This window comes from Myotis daubentonii, chromosome 6 (genome assembly GCF_963259705.1).
Source record: "Myotis daubentonii chromosome 6, mMyoDau2.1, whole genome shotgun sequence".
In the NCBI taxonomy this organism is placed as follows: Eukaryota; Metazoa; Chordata; class Mammalia; order Chiroptera; family Vespertilionidae; genus Myotis; species Myotis daubentonii.
In genome coordinates this window covers 74,855,668-74,880,730 of record NC_081845.1, presented here as the reverse complement: position 1 = coordinate 74,880,730, position 25,063 = coordinate 74,855,668, and the positions used below count along the sequence as shown (strand labels likewise).

The following is a 25,063-nucleotide window of genomic DNA, read 5'->3' as shown; positions in this document are numbered from 1 at the left end:
ATAAAGCTATGCCTGCCATTCTGGAAACTGACAACAATGTACTTCAAGCTGAGTAAATAATGAAACTTTCTGAGGAAAAACCAAACCAAGAGAACTAGAAAACATTTTATTTTGTATATATTTTGGTTCACACCTTAGCAAATGAGAACATGTACGATGTTTAGAAAGATATTGTTAAATCCCTGCTCTGTGAAACTATTGTGATAAAAAAGAATAAATTATAGAAGGAGACATTAAATATTTATATAATAATATTTTTTAAATGCTTGCAGAAAGTAGCCATAAAAAGATTAAGTTAGTGTTGTAATTATTATTATCAAATATAGCTGCAATGTAAAAATCTCATGAGGTGGTAAACTTATGCCCCACTACTCACTCCAAAGTTTGCTGATTACTTTCTCTTATACAGATGTTCAAATTCAATGATCTCAAACAGCAACATCTGCACGGAATGGACTTCATCCATTCTGAAAAACTGACATTTCTCTAGGAGAGTTGCCAAGTGCACCTCAGAATTACAATATGTCAGACTATCCAAATGGAGTTGCTTTTATTTTTCTATATCATCCAATTGTGTTCAGAAGAAATTGTAAACAAGATCCCTAAAGCCACAGTACCAGCAGCCCATCAAGGAGCAACTGTGATGGTCTACTACATACTACTTGGTCCAAAATGTTCACTTCATAGTAGAATTAAGCAGGCAGCGAAATGATTTTCGTTCCTTTCTGCAATTACAGGTGCTTTAGAATACTGTCAGGTTAACACTAAACGCGATCCCTTCATTAACCCTATGGCCTACGCTGCTGGGAAGATCAACGAAATAATAGCATTACTCGGTGATGGAAGAAAAGGGAGTCTCATGAACAAGAGAAGGAAAAGTATCCTGACAGAGGTAGATGCCTCTGGGACTGAGCAGGAAGTGGTTTGTGCAAATGAGAAAGAACAGTGGCCTCTTGGACGTTATGCAACTTTTTCCCCATTGCACTCATGGGAAGCCGTGAGTATGGGCTCTTTGCCTAGTTTGGCAAAGCAGGCCTCAGGTAGGCTTCTCACTAGCAAAACCCAAGAGAAACTGGAAGCAACCACGTCCAGAAAACAGGACACGAACTAGGACATTGTCCAACTCCACAAGCATTAGGAGCAAACTGTAGTAAAGAGGGGGGAAATCCAGACAGTAGTAAACATGAAACTGCAAACATAAATATTCAATGAAAACCAGCATCATGGAGGAAGACCATAAACTCAACAAACGTGGTTTGAGCATCCAGAGAAAGAGTTAATACAAACTTAAATGTAATCAATATATTCAGAGATGTATGTGAGAATAGTTGAAGAGAAAAGTAGCTAGATGGGGAGGAAAAGGTGAGGAATTCTACCAGATTACAATAGAAAAGGACACAGATTTTCCAAAATATTAGAAAAAGGAATTTTTAGAAGGAAAACAGGGACAAATGAAGAAATAATGAAAAGCTTTCAGAGCTAAGTAAATATTTGAACCTTCAGCACATCCAGAGGGGCTCAGTTGGTTAAGCATCGTCCTGTGCACTGAAGTGCTGCCAGTTTGATTCCAGATCAGGTATACTGGGTTGCAGGTTCCATCCCGGTTGGGGCATATACAAAAGGCAGCCAATAAATGTGTCTCTCTCACGTAGATGTTTTTCTCTCTCCCTCTCTCCATCACTCCCTCTCTCCTTCTCTCTCCACCTCTCTCACCCTCCCTCCCTCTCTCTAAACATGTCTTTGGGTGAGGATTAAAAAAAAAAGATTTGAATCTTTATATTGAAATGGTGTCATAAGTACCAAATTAATTACATGTGGGGGAAAAGACCTCCTTTATACACATATTGGTGAAAAATCATAATTCAAAGGATGAAGCAAAAAATCCTAAGAGTTTCTGTAGGGGATGGGGAGGAAAAGGGGAGAATACCTAAAAAGAAATAAATTCAGATTGTCTAGAGATTACCACAGAAGTGAGGCTAAAAAGAATGGATCAAAATCTTCAAAATTCTGTAGGAAAATAGGACCTAACCAAAGAAACATTCATTTATGAAAATTTTGAACATCTGAACATTAAACAACTCAAATGTTTACTATCTATTCACTCTCTCCAGTAAATTATCAGGAGATAAACAAACGAAGCTATTTGTGGGGTAGAGAATTATTTTTAAATGAACAAAATTTGCCTCTCTCCTCTAACCATTTCTCCAAAATAAACTTCTGTCTAAAATTGTTACTTTAAGAAGTTAATAACATTCTAGAAATAAAATACAAGTTCTCAAACAGGGAGCAGGGTGGAGAGTGGGGGATGAAGGGCAGTGAGGGTGAAACAGATCACGTAAAGAGAGTAAGTACATTATCTCAGAGGTGGTAGAATGATTCCAACTAGAAAACCTCAAGTTGTAATTGATATAGAAATATAATGGTAACCATTATTATGTAAACAGGAATTTAATTTCCAGAGATGACTGATAGGAGAAGAAAATGAAGCCAACTTAATTCCAAACAAAATTTATTTAAAAAAACTAATAAAAATCCTATCTAATAAAAGAGAAACATGGTAATTGGCGTATGACCGCTACCATTCCCATTGGCTAATCAGGGCGATATGCAAATTAACTGCCAGCCAAGATGGTGGCCGGCAGCCAGGCATCTTAAACTGAACATGAGGCTTGCTTGCTTCAGTGACGGAGGACTCCAACGTTCCCCGCCTGCCTTGCCGGCTTCTGAGCTTGCAGTTTAAGAAACATTGTAACAAATATAGAAGCTAAACAAAACCCCAAGAACCAGCTTTCAGCGAGCTGGGATATCAGAGCAGGAGTTGATACAGAGTTTCAATTATAAAACCTAAACAAACCAGATACCTGCTTTCAGCAGCTAAGGCCTCAGAGCTGGAGCCAAGCCTCAGAGCTAAAGCTGGCCCAGAATTTAAAAAAAAGAGAAAAAAAGGAGCAGTTGGGAGCTTCCGTCACCCGCCAGCCTGAAAACAGCCCTCAGCCCCTCACCCAGACTGACAAGGCACCCCAGTGGGGACCCCCACCCTGAAGGGTGTGTGACCAGCTGCAAATAGCCATCATCCTCTCATCCAGGCTGGCCAGGCACCCCAGTGGGGACCCCCACCCTGACCCAGGACACCCTTCAGGGCAAACCAGCCAGCCCCCACCCATGCACCAGGCCTCTATTCTATATAGTAAAAAGGTAATATGCCTCCCAGCACCAGGATCAGCGGAGCTGAGAGGCCTCCCGGCACCGGGAGCAGCGTGACACGGGGCAGCGCCCAAACCCCCTGATCACCCTGCGGCTATGTGTGTGACAGGGGGTGGGGCCACAACCTCCCTATCGGACCTGCTCTGTTCGTGACAGGGGACGGCACCCCAACCCCCTGATCGGCCCTGCTCTGTGCCTGATAGGGGGGAGCTCCCCAACCCCCTGATCACCCTGCGGCTCTGTGTGTGACAGGGTGCAATTCCCCAACACCCCCACCCCACGGGCCCTGCTCTGTGTGTGACGGGGTAGAGCCATAACCTCCCCATCAGCCCTGCCCTGAGTGTGAGAGTGGCGGCACCCCAACTCCCTGATCGGCCCTGCTCTGTGGGTGATAGAGGGCGGCGCCCCAACCCCCCCTCCCCCACGGGCCCTGCTCTGTGTGTGATGGGGTAGAACCATAACCTCCCCATCGGCCCTGCCCTGAGTGTGACAGTGGCGGCACCCCAACCCCCTAATGGGCCCTGCTCTGTGCGTGACAGGAGGGAACTCCCCAACCCTCTGATTGACCCTGCTCTGTGCGTGATAGGGGGGAGCTCCCCAACCCCCAGATCAGCCCTGCTCTGTGCGTGACAGGAGGCAGTGCCCCAACCCCCTGATTGACCCTGCTCTGTGCGTGACAGGGGATGGTGCTGCAACCTCCCCATCAACCCTGCCTTGAGTGTGACAGAGGGTGGTGCCCCAACCCCCCAATCGGCCCTACCCTGAGCATGACTGAGGGTGGCATCACAACCTCCCAATCAGCCCTGCTCTGTGCATGACAGGGGGTGGCGTCCCAACTCCCCAATCGGCCCTGCTCTGAGCCCGACCAGGGGCTGCACCTAGGGATTGGGCCTGCCCTCTGCCACCTGGGAGCAGGCCTAAGCCAGCAGGTCGTTATCTCCCGAGGGGTCCCTGAATGTGAGAGGGCACAGGCCGGGCTGAGGGACCCCCCCTACCCCCACCCCCCCGAGTGCACAAATTTTTGTGCACCGGGCCTCTAGTCATTATAATAAAGAACAAGAGAGCATGGTAAAAATAAAAACCCTAGTAGCATGAAAAAGAAGAGTCCAAATATGTTAGCAATTATAATCAAGTTTAATGGGTTAAATTTGCTATTTAGAATTCAGAAATTTCAGGTGTGTGTGTGTGTGTTTAAGTCCATCTATATGCTGCTTAAAACAAGAAATCTACCTAAAACACTTGTTAAGTGTCAAGAATAAATGATATCAAATTGACCTGTAGTTCTCTGATGGGCTGACATTAGAATACCATGCTCACTGAAAACAGATAAATGCAAGCTTAATATAAAACTAATTAAATGGCTCCCCAATGAAGAGTAACACCTTATGCCAATCTAGTAGGAAGTTTCTAGTGATATGTTTTAGAATTCTGCCATTTGCCCTGGCCATTTAATTAGATATTTGTAATTTGGGTGAGAGCAACGATGAGCTGCAAATCAATTTCCATACAAAGCTAAAATCTCACCTGGATAAATAATGGACCAACTGCAAGAAGACAAAATTCAAAAGAAACACAGGAAAATCCTGGGAGCCAAAGTCTGGATTGTAGAAGGCTCGGTAGGAATCAGTTGGCTTATGAGCAGGTCTGAGTAGACTGAAAGGTCTAGGACTCTAGGTCAATGGTAAACTAAAGTCATTAGTGTGAACTGGTTGCCAACAATTCATTTGGTCTTGGGCTCTGAGAGAGAAAGAGAACAGGGCTGCACCCTTTCTATTCAGCAACCAATGGTCAGAGCGAATCAAATGCAGTGTGACCAGGGAAGGCTGACCAGACTGGAGATGTAACTCCAGACCGCTGCAAAAGAGAAGCAGTTTTAGAATGTGATGTTTCACTTGTCTTCAGATACTCACAAGACTGCCATGTGGAAAAGAAATTAACTTGTCCCTGTCACTCCGAGAGTACAGAATTAGGATCAATGCCTGGAAATTCCAGAGAGGACGTTTTCAGTTTAATTCGAGGGAAGTTTTAAATAAATGGGGATGTCCCTAAAACTGAAAGTGGCCCATCTTGGATGTTTCTGGTACTGGATAATTTGCACATTAGGTGTGCTAGAGAGAGAGGTTAAGGCATCAAGTATTGTTGGTGTAAACAATATTTGTATTGCAAACAATAACTATTTGTAGGATAATTTCCAGCCCTGTGATGTATGTTGACTAGAGTGTGTATCTAAACTGAACCATTTGTTCAAACTGAAATATGCTTCAACAAGCAGGTTCAAGCCCCACCTCCTCTATGAAGCAAATCATGACAAAAACAGACCATATCTTCCACAGTGTCTACCTCCAGTATTAGACCATTTGAAGATCAATTGCAGAGTCTTATTTTGCTTCCTAAAAATTATATTTTAAATAGTCCATCTCCCAACTGTATGAAAAGTACCCGGAGTCACGGAACCTCTATCTACTAGGCACCCTGGTATCCATTAAAGTTAAACACGCTGGCTTATCACTTCTCTTGTGTTTGTTATTTTTTGCAAATAGCACCTATTTAATGTTTTTAGAGTCACCAATAAATCCTTCCTGTGAAAGTGATGAAATACACATTACTGGCTTCCTTGGGAGTTCCTGTGTCCCCTTTACCCCCTTGATATATCAAAATCCCTGAATTTTTCCACTTAAAACTTCTAAACTCTCTAATGAGAATAATGGTTACAGAAACTAAAATCCATTTTTGCAACTTTTGCAGATAATAAAATATGCCTTCTTCCTTTCTCTTCTTTTAGAACATACCAATAGCCGACCCTAAGAAAACAGAAAGATTTTAAAGAAATAAAAGACACAATTTGAAGTTCTCTAGAGTGTTAGGATAATAGTAGCAAAGTCTTGCACTCTGAAGAAGCCTGGCTACGTCTCTTCTTCAATGCAGTTTGGCAAGACTGTAGCTCTGTATAAGTGGTTTCCTTGAAAACATGGCTTTGGATAAGAAAACAGCTTCAGATAAAATAGAGTGGCCTTGCCCTAACCAGTTTGGCTCAGTGGATAGAGCGTCAGCCTGCAGACTGAAAGGTCCCAGGTTCGATTCCAGTCAAGGGCATGTACCTTGGTTGTGGGCACATCCCCAGTAAGGGGTGTGCAGGAAGCAGCTGATGGATGTTTCTCTCTCATCTATGTTTCTAACTTTCTATCCCTCTCCCTTCCTCTCTGTAAAAAATCAATAAAATATATTTTTTAAAAATATAGAGTGGCCTTGCCTAAGGATTGAAAATAATAAAGCAATAAAAGAAACGAAAAGGAAAAATTTTCTTCTGCTAAGTTTATAATAAATGCTCATCTTTGTGGATAAACTGGAAGAGGGGATAAACATACACACATTTACTTTTAAATTTGTCATTAGTATTCAAATCAAGTTTGAAAATGTGAAATTATAGTTGCTTTTCTAGACTTACACAGGCTGCTTTAGGCCCAAAGCTCAAAAACATGGCAAATTACTAGAAGAAAAATTTGGAATTCAACTTGACAGCCATATCCAAGATGATGTAGAAACACTTAAAATGCACAAACTTATTGCATGACTCAGGCTTAGCACTTAATAATATAACAGGTCTGGCCAAAAATGACAAATCTGAAGTTACCATCTAAAAATTAAAAATACTTATAGCCACAGTTATAAAAACACAAATGCACAAGTGAACCCAAGTATCTTATATTGATAACTGTGCAGACATTCATTTAATTAAATCATTTAGAAGGAGTTGGAGATAAAAAAAATATTCAGCCCAGCTGGCATGGCTCAGTGGTGAGCATGGAGCTATAAACAAGGAGGTCACTGGTTCCTGGTCAGGGCACATGCCCAGGTTGCAGGCTCGAGCCCCAATATGGGGCACATAGGAGGCAGCCAATCAATGATTCTCTTTCATCATTGATGTTTCTCTCTCTCTATCCCTCTCCCTCACTCTGAAATCAATAAAAACATATTTTTAAAAATTCATGCTTTTTTCCAGAGTTCTGATATCTGTCAGTTTGATTCATGTTATCATGGCTTTTTGATTTGTTTTGGGCTAAGAAGACATGCTTAGTCTAAATCAGTGGTTCTCAACCTTCTGGCCCTTTAAATACAGTTCCTCATGTTGTGACCCAACCATAAAATTATTTTCGTTGCTACTTCATAACTGTAATGTTGCTACTGTTATGAATCATAAAGTAAATATCTGATATGCAGGATGGTCTTAGGTGACCCCTGTGAAAGAGTCGTTCAACCGCCAAAGGGGTTGCGACCCACTGATTGAGAACCGCTGGTTCTAAATACTTTGTAAAAACTTACTGACATATATTATAGACTAGGGGCCCGGTGCACAAAATTCGTGTACTGGGTGGGGGGGGGGGGGAGAGTGTCCCTCAGCCCAGCCTGCCCCCTCTCACATACTGGGAGCCCTCAGGCGTTGACCCCCATCACCCTCCAATCGCAGGATCGGCCCCTTGCCCAGGCCTGACGCCTCTGATAGAGGCGTCAGGCCTGGGCAGGGGACCCTCATTTCCCCCCATCACTGGTTCTGCCCCCAGCCCAGGCCTGATGCCTCTGGCCCAGGAATCAGGCCTGGGCAGGGGACCCCCAGACCCCTCCGATTGCTGGCTCCGCCCCTGCCCCTGCAGGACACCTCTTGCTGAGGCGTCCGGCCCGGGCAGCGGGGACCCACAGCTGCAGTGGCCCCGCGATCGTGGGCTTCGCTTTAGGCCCAGGCAAGGGATGCCTAGCTCCTGGGACTGCCAGCTTCGACCATGCCCAGCTCCCATTGCTGGCTCCACCCCTACTTCCTGCTATCACTGTCCAGGGCGGCAAAGGCGCCTGATTCTCCAATCATGGCTGGGGGGCAGGGCAAAGGCGGCCCCAGGGCCGCCTTTGCCCTTCCCCCCAGCTCTTAGCTCCCCCCTGGGTTTCCGATCACTGTCAGTGGCAGAGGACTTCTTCCTGCTTTCCCTTTCGCCTCCCTGCATTGTGCCTACATATGCAAATTAGCCGCCATATTGTTGGTAGTTAACTGCCAATCTTAGTTAGCAGTTAACTGCCAATCTTAGTTGGCAGTTAATTAGCATATAGCCCTGATTAGCCAATGAAAAGGGTAGCGTCATACGCCAATTACCATTTTTCTCTTTTATTAGTGTAGACTAGAGGCCCAGTGCACAAAAATTTGTGCACTGGGGGCGGGGGAGGGGGTCCCTTAGCCCGGCCTGTGCCCTCTCGCAGTCTGGGACCCCTCGGGAGATAACGACCTGCTGGCTTAGGCCTGCTCCCGGGTGGCAGAGGGCAGGCCCAATCCCTAGGTGCAGACCCTGGTCGGGCTCAGAGCAGGGCCGATTGGGGAGTTGGGGCACTACCCCCTGTCATGCACATAGCAGGGCGAATCGGGAGGTTGCGATGCCACCCTCAGTCACGCTCAGGGTAGGGCCAACTGGGGGGTTGGGGCACCTCCCCCTGTCACACTCAAGGCAGGGTCGATGGGGAGGTTGCGGCACCACCCCCTGTCACGCACAGAGCAGGGCCCATCAGGGGGTTGGGGAGCTCCTCCCTGTCACGCACAGAGCAGGGCCCATCAGGGGGTCAAGGAGCTCCCCCCGTCACTCACAGAGTAGGGCCGATAGGGGAGTTGGGGCACAGCCCCCTGTCACACACAGAGCAGGGCCCATCAGGGGGTTGGGGCACCGCACCCTGTCACACTCAGGGCAGGGCCGATGGGGAGGTTATGGCTCTACCCTGTCACACACAGAACAGGGCCCGTGGGAGGCGGTTGGGGTGCCGCCTTCTATCACCCACAGAGCAGGGCCGATAAGGGGGTTGGGGCACCACCACTGTCACACACAGAGCAGGGCCCATGGGGTTGGGGGGTTGGGGAACCGCACCCTGTCACACACAGAGCCGCAGTGCGATCAGGGGGTTGGGGGGCTCCCCGCTATCAGGCACAGAGCAGGGCCCGTGGGGGGGGGGAGTGGCGTTGGGGCGCTGCCCCCTGTCACCCACAGAGCAGGGCCGATCAGGGGGTTAGGGCGCCGCACCCTGTCACACACAGAGCCTCAGGGTGATCAGGGCGTTGGGGAGCTCCCCCCATCAGGCACAGAGCAGGGCCGATCAGGGGTTGAGGCACCGCACCCTGTCACACACACAGCTGCAGTGCGATCAGGGGGTTGGGAAGCTCCCCCCTATCAGGCACAGAGCAGGGCTGATCAGGGGGTTGGGGCGCCTTCCCCTGTCACGAACAGAGCAGGGCGGATAGGGAGGTTGTGGCCCCGACCCTGTCACACACAGAGCCGCAGGGCGATCAGGGGGTTTGGGCGCTGCCCCGTCATGCTGATCCCGGTGCTGGGAGGTCTCTCGGCTCCACTGATCCCGGTGCTGGGAGGCATATTACCCTTTTACTATATAGAATAGAGGCCTGGTGCACGGGTGGGCCTGGCTGGTTTTCCCTGAAGGGTGTCCTGGATCAGGGTGGGGGTCTTCACTGGGGTGCCTGGCCAGCCTGGGTGAGGGGATGATGGCTATTTGCAGCTGGTCACACACCCTTCAGGGTGGGGGTCCCCACTGGGGTGCCTGGCCAGTCTGGGTGAGGGGCTGAGGGCTGTTTTCAGGCTGGCGGGTGACGGAAGCTCCCAACTGCTCCTTTTTTTCTCTTTTATTTAAATTCTGGGCCAGCTTTAGCTCTGAGGCTTGGCTCCAGCTCTTAGGCCTCAATCCCAGCTGGCTGAAAGCAGGTTTCTGGGGTTTTGTTTAGCTTCTATATTTGTAAGAATGTTTCAAAGTGCAAGCTCAGAGGCCGGCAGTGGCAGGCGGGGAATGTTGGAGTCCTCCGTCACTGAAGCAAGCAAGCCTCATGTTCGGTTCAAGCTGCCTGGCTGCCGGCCGCCATCTTGGCTGGCAGTTCATTTGCATATCTCACTGATTAGCCAATGGGAAGGGTAGCAGAGGTACGGCTTATTACCATGTTTCTCTTTTATTAGATAGGATGTTGGACTTAGGCCAACATAGATCTAACCACAGCCACAAATAATAACAGAAGTAATGAGACAATTAACCCTTTGAGTGCCAACCAATATCCTAGGAACTATGCTAAAATTGCCAAGGCATTTTTGCTGATTTTACAGCAGTTTAGGAAAAAAATTATGAATCGCAAGTAAATGAAGTTACATATTCAAAAACTTAAGGAAACCTTTACTACGTTGACATATTTAGCAATATCAGCATCACTGATAAAAGCAGACTTAGAACTGGACGCCATTTTGAATCTTTGATAGGGCTCCCGGCACTTTTGGCGAAAGACAGGAGGAGCGCAATCGAGCTCCCGGCACTCTAGGAGTTAACATAGGAACAACCACAAGAACCTCCTCAAGACATTCTACCCTAAGCAGCAATGGAATAGGGTTGTGGTATGACAACCAACCCTGACTTCCATGGGGGAGAACTCAGAAAGAAAGAATACTGTACTTATGGTAATAAGAAATGTTAAGCTAATTTGAGTACTTTTATCAGCCAGGCTCTATGCTCCTCGTGTTTATTTGCATTATCCCATTTAACCTTGCTGACTACACTATGAAATAGGTCCCTTGGTCCTCAGTTAACAGATGGGCACATTAAGCTTTAAAAGGTTCAATGCCATGCACAAGGTCACACAGGTGCTAAGTGTCAGGGCCACAACTGCACAACACCCATGATTTTAGTTATTTTCTTATATGGCCTCAATGTTAGTAGAGTACATAATATTCTTTTGGCATTCACAAGAGGTAATAAACTGATTCTTCTGCTTTTAAAATCTTTTTCTCATGTAATTTTAGCCAGATTGTATTATCTGTACTTAGCGTGTCTGATATTTAAAAAGCACATCTGGCACAATATGTGCTTTGTGAATTACAGGGACATAAATTAATCACATTATTACACCATTATCTCTCATTTGTATGGGAATTCAAAATTATAGTTTCAAATGTTTCTGTCTACAAAGCATGTAGTTATGTATTCATTTTGTATTGAAGGAGTAATACATGTATATTAAAAAATAGCCCTAACCGGTTTTGCTCAGTGGATAGAGTGTTGGCCTACAGACCAAAGGGTCCCGGGTTTGATTCCGGTCGAGGGCATGTACCTTGGTTGCAGGCTTCTCCCCAGCCAGGGCCCTGATCAGGGCACGTGCAGGAGGCAACCAATCGATGTGTTTCTCTCATATCAATGTTTCTCTCTGTCTTTCCCTCTCTCTTCCACTCTCTCTAAAAGATCAGTGGAAAAATATCCTCAGGTGAGGATTAAAAACAAACAAACAAAAATAAACAAAAGCAAGAAGAAAATATTTATCATTCTGCCACCCAAACACAACTGTTAACATTTTGAGAAACATGTAATTTAGAGCTTATAAATATCATTTGATTATTCATATAAACATGATCTCTTACAAATCCCATAATTCAGAATCAGAAAAAAAATTTTTCAAGTGTTGAAAAGACCAATAAACATTATTTATATAACTAGTGGCCTGGTGCACAGATTCATGCACATTGAAAGGAAATTAATTAGAAGAAAATATTTTAATGTCGCTATTCACCCTTTCTCTGTAATAGAAGTGTCAGAGGTGAAAGAAAATTAGTAAAATGTACATGAAAACAATATATAAATTGATCAATAAATAAACAATAACATGATATAACAACAACAAAGACATGGTATGAAAACAACAAAAACATAATATAACAACAACACTGATACAATGACTGATAAATTGATTAAACTTATTCTAATATCTCCTGTATACCACAGTAAGAGTTAAAACACTTTCAGAGTGCTTGACTAATTTCCTTTGTGATGAAGTATTTACAGCTTTAACTTTAACGTCACACACTCTTCGAACTCAAGAGAAAGCAACATATAACTGATCATGTCTGAAAATAAGTTCAGGTAAAAATATCCCTACTCTGTCTAGAGTTTGTCCTTGTGATTTATTAATAGTCATTGCAAATGCTGGTATCACAGGAAACTGACTTCAAATTAATTTAAATGGTAGGCCAGTGTCAGATGGGGACAAATCAATTCTTGGAATCAGAACAACCTCTGCTTCCTCAGATCCTGTTAATACTTCAGCCTCAATTATGTGAGGTCACAATCTTGTGATAATAAATCTAGTACCATGACAAAGACCCCATTTACTATTAAGATTTCTCAGTAGCATGATGATTACACCTACTTTCAATTTTAATTTATGACAAGGCATTCCTGAAGGAGTAATACTATTAAGAAATTTGATGGGAAAATTTTCCTTTTCAGCTTCACCCATTGAATCGATGGACTCATCACCCAAATAGGTATGAAAATCTCCATTGAGTATATCCAAAATTTCTTCATTTAATTTATGAACATGCTTATTTTTAGGACAAAGAATCAACTTAGCCTTTTATAGATATAGAATAAACTTGCTTAATTAGACCTGCTTTCTGATTTAGCTAAACTTTTTCCAGCCCAGTGAAGCACCCCAACTTCTCTTTCCGATAATTGTCAGCAACACAGCAGTAAATATCAACACAAAGCAGATTATTATTGTAGATCACCCAGAGAGAACAAAGGGTAAAATATTTAACTGCAGCAGTGTTTGACTATATTCTGTGCAGTGAGAAAACCTGAAGTCATTTTCAAGGTCCACCATTTATTACTTCTTTTCAGTCAGGTGAAGTTTCTAAGGTTTCTAAATCTCTGTTTTCTGGCTAATGAAAACAGGATTCCACCAAGTCTCCTATCTACCCACTCCAGAACTTCTGTGAGGATCAAATGAGATGAGGCACAGGAAAACACTTCAGACATTTGGTTAGAAGTGAAAAATGTTTGCACCTGACTATAAAGCAAGTCGTTCCTGGGCTGAAGAAACTGCAAGGAAGCTAATTGCTAGGGAGAGGAAGCTGGGCGTTGCACCTGGCGCTCAAAGCTGGGCTGGGCTGTGGGCCGCATTTTGCACCATGGGGTTTCGGCAGCATCGGCTGCGATTTGGTGGGCTGTCACTCTGGGGTGGTGGTGGGACCTGTGTCCCACTTGGGGGAAGCTGAGTGTTGCTCTGTAGGTGCCAGGTCCATGTTGCCATTTCTCTGTAAATGGCCATCAGATGGGCACTTAGCATATTAGCCATATATATATAGACTAGAGGCCCGATGCACGAAATTCATGCAAGGGCCTTGGCCCCGGCCCCCGCCCACCGCTGCTGTGGCCGGGGGCCTCTGCCACAGCCCCTGCCCGCTGCAGCTTTGTCCGGAAGGAAGGACGTCCAGGAGGATGTCCAGTCTAATTTGCATATTATGCTTTTATTATTATAGATTCCCACATGGAGGCCAAAGAAAAATTTGTTTAGCCATCATTAAAATTTTCTGGAAATAAAAAGATCTGTTATTTCATTATTCCTCATGCACAGTAACATCCATCTTCAGTGCACAGTCAAGAAGTATGTAAACAGGCATTCTTGGAATGCCTTCTCCATTTCTCAGTAGATTGACTTCCCGAAGGATGCTACTCCACAGTGATTTAAACAATATGGAGGCTCTAAGCTGCAATTCTTTACATGGTCCATGATGGTCTCAAAGGGTACGTCTGACCAAGAAAAAGAAAAAAATGCAAACAGCAAAATGAAAGAAGACTTTACAGTCACACCTGCCCAGCTCTCCCTTACCGTAGGCTTTTCTAAGCTACCAGCTTTTCAGTAAGTTGGTGGCAGGCTGGGATGAGAAATCAGGTTCTCCATTTCCTGATTCACATCCTTCTTAGACCTAATGAGAGCATCTATTTATTTAGTGGTTAGCATATAAATATTATTACTATTATTTAAATGGTGGTAGAGAAATGACATATAACTTGGACTGTACCACTCACTACACACTCACATGTTTGCTTTCACTAAATATACAGGAATTCATAATGGGCTCCATGTGCCTCTGCTTGCCATAAAGAACTCTGAATCCCACCGGCTGTTTTCATCCCTGCTCCCTCCTCATTCCAAAGGGACCCAAGAAGGGTTCTGCCTGTAACATTCTGGTTAAGACAGTTACCATGTTATCCCTGCTCCCCACAGCTTTTATTTCACTCTCATTTCAAACCTTAATCCCGAGGTGCTAGGTGACTACCGATTTAATCAGGATGAGAAAGTAAAGGCATTGTACCATTATGAGAAGGCTGACTGCTGAAAGGGAAGGGTGAGTTTCTATATTCTCAGGACCGAGGATGTTTACCTTCTCAATGGTGCCTCTCTGAGATAACCTCTCCACTTCTTGCTAAGATATACCTTCAAACCACATCCAACCCATGCTACAGATTGACACATGACATTATAGCAAGTGAAAGTAAAAAATGGTTTGAGCCCTGGGTGGTGTGCTCGGTGGTTAGAGCATCGGCCTGTGCACCTAAGGGCCCAGGGTTTGATTCCCAGCCAAGGGCACTTACCATGGTTTCCGGTTCAGTTTCCACCCCTGGTCAGGGTATGTGTGGGAGGCAACCTGTCTAAGTGTCTTTCTCACATCATATTCTCTCTCTCTCTCTCTCTCTCTCTCTCTCTCTCTCTCTCTCTCTCTCTCTCTCTCTCTCTCTCTCTCTCTCTCTCTCTCTCCCTCCCTCCCTCCCTCTCCCTCTCTTTCCCCCTCCTCCCTCCCATCTACTCTCTCTGAAAAGCAATGGGAAAAATATCCTCAGGTGAGGATTAACAAACAAAAACATGATTTGAGAAGAAACCAAGTGACACATCATGCTATGCTTATAGATTTTTCTAAATTTAATTGAAAACTCTTTTTGTCTTATACGTTTTTTCACTTAAAGATATTTATAAAATGTTATTTTATATAATAAATTGAAGGGAATTTTCCATTTAAAAGAAATTTCCAATTGGCTATTAATAGACTAACTAAAGTGAAGTTAGCAACTTCTCTGACTCCTCTGAGGATAGCTAGGCATTTGATAGGCACTTAATCACTGCCTGATGAATGGCTGAACCCTTACAAAGAATATTTCTCCCTGTCTTATCTTTAATGCTCTATTCAGGTTACTACTGGAAAACACATGCCTTCACAAACCCCATGAGGTGGAATCAAACTCTCTCTTCCCAATAAAGTAGCAAAATTCATGTACAAAAGTTTCAGAATTTTTAAAAGTATATATTTCAATAAGTTATTTCAATCATTGAGCCTCCTATGGATTTGAAAAGTCATCATAAAAATATAATACATATTTTCTGAATGTTTGTTTTTATTTACCCGTTACACAATTTTAAAACAAAATTAAAAAAATTTTCCAAGGAATGTTTTTAGTAGAACAAACTTTCTATAAAGTTCAAACTTCATTAAAATGTCTTTTTACTTTAAATTTTAAAAAGGAAATTTTCTTGGTCCTTAATCTTTTGTTCTTAACACCAGTCACTGTAAAAACAAATAGTTAAGGGGTAACGAAACACTGCAATCATGGCTAAATTGACCTAGATCAAAACAAGACAAGTCAAAACAAAAACTAAACACTGACTCTAACACAAGCCACTGGCAGCATTCCCAGAAGGTCACCAAACTTGGACTTGAGAAAGCTGTCAATGTTTCCTGAAATTTTCAACCATATCTTCTGAGTTTTTCATTAGTGAAAACCAAAATGTCAAAGAAACAATAAAGGGGGCTGGGGAGGACTAAATTAAATCCTTAGAAAAGACAAACCTAGTGGAAAAGATGATGCTTTTCACAACAGATACCTACAGATTAATTTCTTGTCATTGTGCACATATTGTTTTCAGTGGTTTTTCATTAAGGAAATCTTTGGAATAAATAACCCTGAAATCAAACTGGGTTAAATAGGACAAGAAGACCTACAGTATTCCAAAAACACTCTCCTGGATCATGTGCCTCTTGTTACACAATCTGATTTTTCAGAAGGCAAGGTAGGTGAATGAAAAAATGCAGAGTAGAAGACAGGAAACCTGAGCTGCTATCTTGGGCCACCTTGAGCCCTTAGTCAAGAATGATGCCTCCAAGCCTGTTTCCTCATTTATATTACACAAAAATCTAATCTCCCTAACTGTTCTAAAAAGTTTATGAGTACAGTGGGGCCTTGACTTATGAGTTTAATTCATTCTGTGACGGAGCTCGTAACTCAAATTACTCGTATGTCAAATCAAAAAGTGAACGAGTGAGACATGTGATGCTGGGCTGATGTGGCGTTCACTGTGACATTCGCTGCGCCAACTAGTGGTGGGGTATCTGAAGCTGGCTTGTAACCCGAATTTTAATCGGCCGAGAGACAGCTCGTATCTCAAAAAACTCGTTAGTCGGGACACTCGTAAGTCAAGGCCCCACTGTACATGGGAATCCCATGGATGCAGTTAATAGACCTCCCTTTATAAAGGACACAATTACATTATTCCTTTTCACAATAAATTAACCAAACAAATTAAATGTTTTAAATCAGGTTGAACATCAGCATTCTAAACTGTTCTCAAGTGATTCCAAAGTGCAGTCAAGTTTGAGAACCATTGATTTAAAGCAGCTACTCTTAACCTGTGGTCTCGGGCCAGCAACATCAGTATCTGGGAATTTTTACAGATGTTCAAAATGTTGTATTATTTTCTGAGAAACTTGAAGTACTTCATGTATTCTGAAAACAAATTCCCCCACTAGCTAAAATAGAAGGAAAAAAAAGAAAACATCAAATGAAGATCATGTAAATGGCTACTTCTTTTTTAGGGTCCAGTTTTCCGAGGTCAAAACAGAAAAGAGAGCTTCACCTTAAACCATTCATTAATGTCCACAGTAAAAGAATTGCAAATTCTGCCCTAGCCAGTTTGGCTCAATAGCTAGAGTGTCGGCCTGCGAACTGAAGGGTCCAGGGTTCGATTCCCGGTCAAGGGCACATGGCCAGGTTACGGGCTCAATCCCCAGTAGGGGGCATGTAGGAGGCAGCCTATCAATGATTCTCTCTCATCATTGATGTTTCTCTCTCTCTCCCTCTCCATTCCTCTCTGAAATCAATAAAGAAATATATATTAAAAAAAAGAATTGCAAATTCTTATTAAGTATTTACTATGAGCCAGACACTGTTAAAAAAAAAAAAAATTCATGCTCTGACCAGTTTGGTTCAGTGGTTAGAGCGTCGGTCTGCCGACTCAAGGGTCCCAGGTTCGATTCCGGTCAAGGGCATGTGCCTTGGTTGAGGACAGATCCCCAGTAAGGAGTGTGCAGAAGGCAGCTGATCGATGTTTCTCTCTCATCGATGTTTCTAACTCTCTATCCTTCTCCCTTCCTCTCTATAAAAAATCAATAAAATATATTTTTTAAAAAATTAAAAAAAAAATTCTTATGTGTCAACTCATCCTTACAACAATCCTTCTGAGGTAGGTACTATGACCCCATTTTTACTAATTAGAAAACAGAAGCAAAAAAATCTATGTAACTCGTCCAAGTTCAAACGACTAGTAAGTCCCAGAGTCAGGGGCAAGGCTAGGCAGTCTGGCTGAAGAGTGTATGTCTTTTTTGTTGTTAATCCTCACCAAAGGATATTTTCCATCAATTTTTAGAGAGAGTGAAAGGGACGGGGAGAGACAAAGAGAGAGAAACAGCGATGTGAGAGAGCCACGTTGATAGGTTGCCTCCCGAGCAGGCCCCAACCAGGGCCAGGGAATAAGCCTGCAACTGATGTATGTGCCCTTGACTGGAATCTAAGCCAGGACCCTTCCGTCTGACAGCCAACACTCTACTCACTGAACCAAACTGGCTAGGGTGCAGGAGCCGGATAGAAGAAGTCAATGGGGGGAAAAAGGGGGACGTATATAATACTTTCAACAGTTAAGATTTTTTTTTAAAAAACGACTAGGGCAAAGAATGTGTCTTTAATCATGAGGTAGAGAAAGTTGAGAAACTCAGCATCCATGGCTAATTCTCTTTGAGATTAAACCACCTGCCAGAAATAAGCATTTCAACGTTGTTTTCACAAGAATGATAATGAATCAAGCTAAAGAATTACTATTTGCCCTAACCGGTCTGGCTCAGTGGATAGAGCGTCAGCCTTCGGACTCAAGAATTACTATTGCATGCTGAACAGTGTAATCTAAAGATAATAAATAACAAAATTAAAACATGTACCCATTTTCTGTGATGTGTTTACTCACAAGACGTTCAAGACTGGATTTAATAGTAAAACAATCCACTTTAAAACAAATAGGCCCTCAAAATGAACCCAAATGAATGCCAGGTAACTCTTATCAAAACCTTTCTAAGTGAGCCAGGTTATGTAAATCAAGTGCAATTACACAGGCTTGTTTATGATCATCCCTGCTCCAGGCCTTATGGAAAATTATAAAACTACTGCGGGGCATTGCAATATTGATCGTTCCTAATTGGCCATATCCTGTCACTGAATTGCAACATCACATACTCTCTTAGCTCTTCAGTTAAGTTATCCGGAACACTAATTTGAGTACTGAGAGTCTGAATTTGCTTCCACAATCCTTCACTTTTCCCATCAAGAGATGTGCCTCTGATCTTCCCTTTTCATCCCTACAGCTATTCATTTCATACACAGTGAGCCAAACAAAAACCCTACTTACATTAAACTGTAATTACATTTAATTTAATAACAATAAATTCTAATTCTATTCAATTTAATAACATTAAACTGTAATTTCAACAGTATCCTAATAAAGACATGATTTCCTGAATGGAGGAGTCACTAAAATGTTTATATGCTGGAATTTGGATTATGTTTAGTCTTTTAGAAGTCATGCAAGTTTGGTAATAGGCAGGGTATAACCCAGGGGTGGGCAACCTTTTTGACTCGAGGGCCACAATGGGTTCTTAAACTGGACCAGAGGGCCGGAACAAAAGCATGGATGGAGTGTTTGTGTGAACTAATATAAATTCAAAGTAAACATCATTACATAAAAGGGTACGGTCTTTTTTTTTTTTTTTTTTTTTTTTTTTTTTTTTTTTTAGTTTTATTCATTTCAAACTGGCCAAATCCGGCCAGCGGGCCTTAGTTTGCCCACGGCTGGTATAACCTATTGCATTTGAAATGCAAATCAACACTACAATGAGATACCACCTCACACCTGTCAGAATGGCTATTATCAATAAGGCAAGTAAAAACAAGTGTTGGAGAGGTTGTGAATAAACAGAAACCTTCATTCACTGATGGTGGGAATGTAAACCGGTACAGCCACTATGGAAAACAGTATGGCAGTTCCTCAAAAAATTAAGAATAAGTTACTATATAAGCCATCAACCCTTTTTCTGGGTGTCTACCTGAAAAATTTGAAAGCCTTTATTCACAAAAAGATTTATGTACCCCTGTGATCATTGCAGCATCATTCATGGTGGCCAAGTCATGGAAACAACAGAAGTGTCCTTTGATTGGTCATTAGATAAAGATGTGGTATATACATACAATGAAATACTACTCAGCCATAAGATGAAATACTGCCATTTAGGAAAACATGGATGAATCTTGAGAATATCGTGCTAAGTGAAAGAAGTTAGATGGAAAAAGTCAAGAACCATATGATTTCACTCATATGTAAAATATAAAACTGAAAACAACAAATGAACAAACAAGACAAACAAAAAGTCATAGATACTGACAACAGTACGGTGGTTACCATTAGAAAATGAGAGGGGAGGTAACAAAGGGTAAAGGTGGTCAAATATATGGTGACAGAAGGAGATTTGACTTTGGGTGTTAAACACACAATGCAATATACAGATGATGTGTTATAGAATTGTACACTCGAAACCTAAATAATTTTATTAACCAGTGTCACCCCAATAAATTTAATAAAAAAGATGCAAGATGAGTCCTAAAAAGGTACTTAAGTTAGAAATCTAATAGTCATTTTATCACTGAAATTAAAGGAGAATTAAGACTACTTTCAAAGTACAGAAGCATTTGGCATCCTTTTTGGAATTAATATAATTTTTTTCCAGTAGAACCATTTGATCCTCAGAGAATCATCTGGATCAGGTCCAATCAAATAATGTGAAAGAAACTGCTTTTAATATATATGATTTGATGCATTTTGAAATTACTGCAATTAAGAAAAATGACCTTTAAATGACCTCAACTACCCTTTTTGCCTATGTAGGCCTGTCCTTGCTGTGTGTCATCATTTTGCTTTGTCTTATATTGAACAAATCTTGATGTAACTGGTAAAGGTTTCATTTTATTCTCTCAAGAACCTAAGAAATACCAGACAGTACTTCCCAACTGGTTCTCTTGGAGGCCATGGTGTGCCACTTATAATGCCCTCTTCCTACCAGTATATGAATTTTCTTTCATAAGGAATGATATCCTGGATAGTGTGAGTTTAAGACTATTTAAATGTGAATGTAAATAGATTATAAACTCCACCACATGCTGAAATCCTTCACCATAGACAAGGAGTGTAGCTAAAGACAAGGCTGTTCATTTGAAGCTAGGCTACTTTAAATCTTTTTCTAGAAAGTTCTATATAAAACACAATAAAATTCTGAAGATAAATTGAGGATGTCCAGATGTTCCCATTCAGGTAAAAAGCAAAAACTTTAAATTCTAAGGGTGATGCTAGCATGTAAATAAATACAAAACCTGACCGTGTTATCAGTATCTGTAATTTTTATGTCAAGGTGTTTGGATTAGGTTTTTGTTTTCTTTCCAGTTTGTGTGTGGTATGTGCATATTTTAAGCTAACAAATATTTAATTTACTCCGTGAGACACTTTAGAAGAATCGTTTCATTTAACTCAGGCAACAATTTCGAAGTATGCATTATACGACTACAGTTCCCATTTTACAGATGAGGAAAGTGAGGCTTGGAGAATTTATGCCACCATCCAAGAGCATGAGAAGCAGACCAGCAGGCGTTGAACCTGCGGCTGGAGCCTCAGACCAAGGCCCCTGTTCCTAATCACTATCTCCATCTCCCCCAGTTTTCTCAACACAAGTTTAGTGCCTGTCCCTTAACACGTTCATATACCTCAATCATAACTTGGCACAGACAGCAGCTTGGAAAGTAAACATTCTCGGTACAGAAAGTCTTGGTACAGTTAGCACTGTGTTCGCCCCGGCACACGTGCTGGGACTGGAGTCATGCCTATTCTAGCTTTTGTAGCCAATGTTAGATTTTCTAATCCACTTAAGCTTATTTGCAAAGCCATTTTTACTTCTGTACTAATGACTGAAAAAGCTGGATTTTTTTTTTTAGCCAAAATTTTGAAATCTCAGGTCTCTATTAAAAGAGGGGGGTTGGAGGGAGCGCCACTTCAGACATTCCAGAGACCTGTAATGCTGAATTCCCTCTCACTCTGGAGAATTGGCACGAATCCCTGAAACCTCCAATGGCTTTTTTAAAAAAAATGAGACTGCGTATGAGTCCTGTAAATGCGCGCTGATGACAGGACTGCTCTGGGATCATGTCATCGGGGGCCAAAGGTTCGTGCGATTACAGCTAGAAGACTCTCATGTACATTTCTCCTTTGGCTTCATTTCAACTCTGAAAAAAAGAAAAAGAAAATTCCTAATCTCTCCTAAAGCAAATATGCTAATTCTACGATGTAAAAATTGCTCGAGATGATGGCAAGCACCTGTCCTTTATGGGATCCTCCAAAGTCCACAGTATACCTTAGCTTTTCCTAAAATGGTCTGTTTCCTCCCCCATCCCCCTGGGAGGGGGCTTTGCAGGTGTTTGCCCTTACCCTAGCTGGGATCCAACCCAAGCTCTCAAAGTCAGCAAACTCTAGCAGCACCTGAGGGCTCACTAAAACAGAAAGCTGGGCCCCATCCCAGTGTCAGCTCCGCCCTAGATTTTGCATTTCTAAGAGTTCCCCAGGTGACGCTGAAGCTGTGGGCCAGAGACCACACTTTGAGAACCACTGCTTCAACTCACTGGTTCCCAATCTACTTCGCATGGGAATCACCTGATAACAGTTTTCTACATGTGGATGCCCAACGTCCCGCTCCTGGATATTCTGATTTCACTGGACCGGGATGCTGCTCAAGCACCGGATTTTATTAAGCTCCCCCGGTGAGTCTGCTGTGCGGCAAGCGCGGGGAACTGCTGGTCCACCCCACGCAGCCCCCAGCCCTGCGCGCCCGCGTCCCGTTCCCTGGGCGCACCACGTGCGGACGCCACAGCCCCTTCCAAGGAGATAAAGGCAGATAGAGCGAGATGAGTTTAGGGAAGTAAATCCCCGCATGTTATTCATTCTCAGGGGCCAAACACTGAGGCAGAAATCAGCGCCCCGGGAATCTCTACATTCATTAACACCCAAGTAACTTTGCAAGACAAACTCTGACATCCCGTCCTCCAAGCCGGGCGCGGAGTCTGCCTCCCGTTTCACCGAGCATGTCAGCGCCGGGAGAAAACTGCACCCTCAGAACCCCAAAATGCCAACCTGCAGCCCCGGGGGGGCCAGCTCTGAAGCCCCCCAATGGTCATTCTGGCCAGGAGAGAGGAGAAAGCGGTGTCACCTTACCTGGCGCGGCGTCCAGGGTCGGGGTTGCCGTCGCAGGCAGCGGCGTTCTGCACCAGGGGTACAGGGTGTCCCGGGCGGTGACCAGCCCCGGCGCGGAGAAAAGCTGGGCTGCAGCGGGTTTGCCGCCCTCCGCCCGGAGCCCGCGTCCCGGCAGCGCCAGTGCAGAGCGCCGCGGCTCGGGAACTCGCTCTCAGCCCCCGGAGGCGGAGCCCTGGAGATAAGGTTCGCGCTCCCCACCCGCCCCCTTTCCGGGGCGAAGGCCAGAGGGTGGGTTTTGGATCTGGATCTGCAAGTGCGAACTGTTAGTGGAAGCCTGATGGAAACATACTTCAAATCCTGCTGGGACCAGAAAATGTACTCCTGGGAGGAAGCAGGAAAGATAAAGGCAACTCAGAGGTTGAAAGGACAAGCACTAAGCGAGGTGGAGTTGGGGGGGGGGGGGGGGGGCGAGGAGGGAGAGGGGGGCTGGGAGCCCTTTCTCCCTGGGCCTGTGAGCAGGGCCCCTGAGGCACCTGGGTGAGCCACCCTAATCCGCCCAACAGCAAACTGACTGATGTGCCTGCCTTTAACCTCTGGTAACAGCTGCCGGAAAACCTGAGAGGAGTTCCTCTCAGACCCACAGGCAGTTACCTCCCAGGATTCAGGTGGTGCAGGGAAGTCCTGGAACAAGGGCACTGCCTTCTGACAATAAAAGGACACTCCGTGCTCTGCCCCTCTTAGTCCATTCTTCACAGAGCAGTCGGGAAGTCCCTGTGCCTAGCACTCCACTGCTTTCTGGCCCACAGCTAGCTGGCTCTCACCTGTCACTCTCCCCACTTCTCACTCTGGTTCCCCACAGGATGGCCTTTCCTATCCACACCCCTGTGTTCTCCTCTCATCTGCTATTTCTTCTGTTTCCTAAGCTCTGCCCCAGACCGTATCATGATTGCCTGTGTCTCCTCATTCAAGTCTCAAGTGTCACTTCCGGAGAGTCCTTCCTGCACAACCCATCCAAATGGAAACCCCCACAATCTTGCCCATCCCCTAACCCCACTTCTTTAAAAATTTTATTATTTTTTTGATACTCTTTTGTTTTGCTTCCATCTCAAGGTAACTCTATGAGGACAGAGAATTGGTCTTATACCCAGCTTTATCCGCTGCATCTAAAGCAACACCTGGAACACAGTAAGTGTTTAATAAATATCAGCTGAATGAATGAGTGGATTAATATCTCCTCAAGAGAGACTCTTGACAAAAAAAATGGCTTCCTTCAGTATCTCAATCCTACTGAATTCAAGGTCAGATATAAACAACAGGAATGATAATCATTTCCTACATTTCTTCTATCATTTATACATTCGTGTTATAGCCCATTGTTATGCAAATATGTTCCCTCATGGGCCATATCAATGAACATATAAAAATAATTTCCAGTATGAAGACATGAATAACAATTTCAAACAATACTTTTATTAATGAAGGGAATACATTCCAAATTCTCAGCAAATGGCCTCTTCTACTTTGCAGAGAAACCGAAGCCTGCCAAAACCAAACCTACACCCAACTGTTTCTGCTTGGCATCTATTAAAATAGAAAAGGGCTCCCCCACATTTTCTCTGTCCCACCTCTTTCTGTCTCCTTAGAAACCACCCCATTGGTGGTTCCATCATCTTTTGTATCTTTAAGCTCTTCCTCTTAAATAGCTCATTTGAATGTACTCCAGGCTCTCCTATCCCAACTCATTAGATACTGGTCTTCTTACCACTTCCTGACACTGCTCCACTCAAGTTTGCTAACCATCTTCAGTATTCAATGGGCCCGTGGTACTTTATCAGATTCCGATTCAGAAGGATGATGATGGGGCCTAGTGATCTGTAGTGCAGAAGCTCCCCCCTAGGTTATTACAGTTTTTGTTACGACTGTTGCACAGACTACCTGTCACTTCTTTCCTTTCTGAATCTCTCAGTAGTTTTTGACCTAGTTGGTCCCTACTCTATCCATCTTGAAATATTTTCTTTCCCTGTCCTTATTAACTTTACACCTACCTATCTGTCTCTGCTATGGGGTCCTCTTCTCCTATCTCTAGGTGCCAGCCATAAGCCTTCTCTTCTCCCATTGAACTCTACTTCAGCCATGTTACCCATTTCCATAGCTTCATTGATAGTTAGGGTTCTTAACATGGGATCCATGGTTAGCCATCAGGGAATCGGTTAATCCCTAAAATTTGCACCCAGTATTCTGTATACATATATGTTAATTTTTCTGGAGAGAGGTTTTTCAGATTCTTCTAGATCAGTGGTAGGCAAACCACATGAGGCTCTTTGGCCCCTTGAGTGTGGCTCTTCCACAAAATACCATGTGCGGGCACGCACGTACAGTGCAAAGTTGACTTAAAATTTTAAGTAAAGC

The 25,063-nt window shown here is 43.6% G+C and overlaps 1 protein-coding gene across 1 annotated transcript in view; it reads right to left on the bottom strand.

Moving 5' to 3' along the window:
• Window positions 1-22,960, bottom strand: part of COL21A1 (collagen type XXI alpha 1 chain) — a 175,273-nt gene extending 152,313 nt beyond the window's left edge. Inside the window, exon 1 of the mRNA XM_059701347.1 lies at window positions 22,676-22,960. The gene's annotated coding sequence lies outside the window, so the exon portion shown is untranslated. The remainder of the gene's footprint in view (window positions 1-22,675) is intronic.
• Between the last annotated feature and the right edge of the window lie 2,103 nt (window positions 22,961-25,063).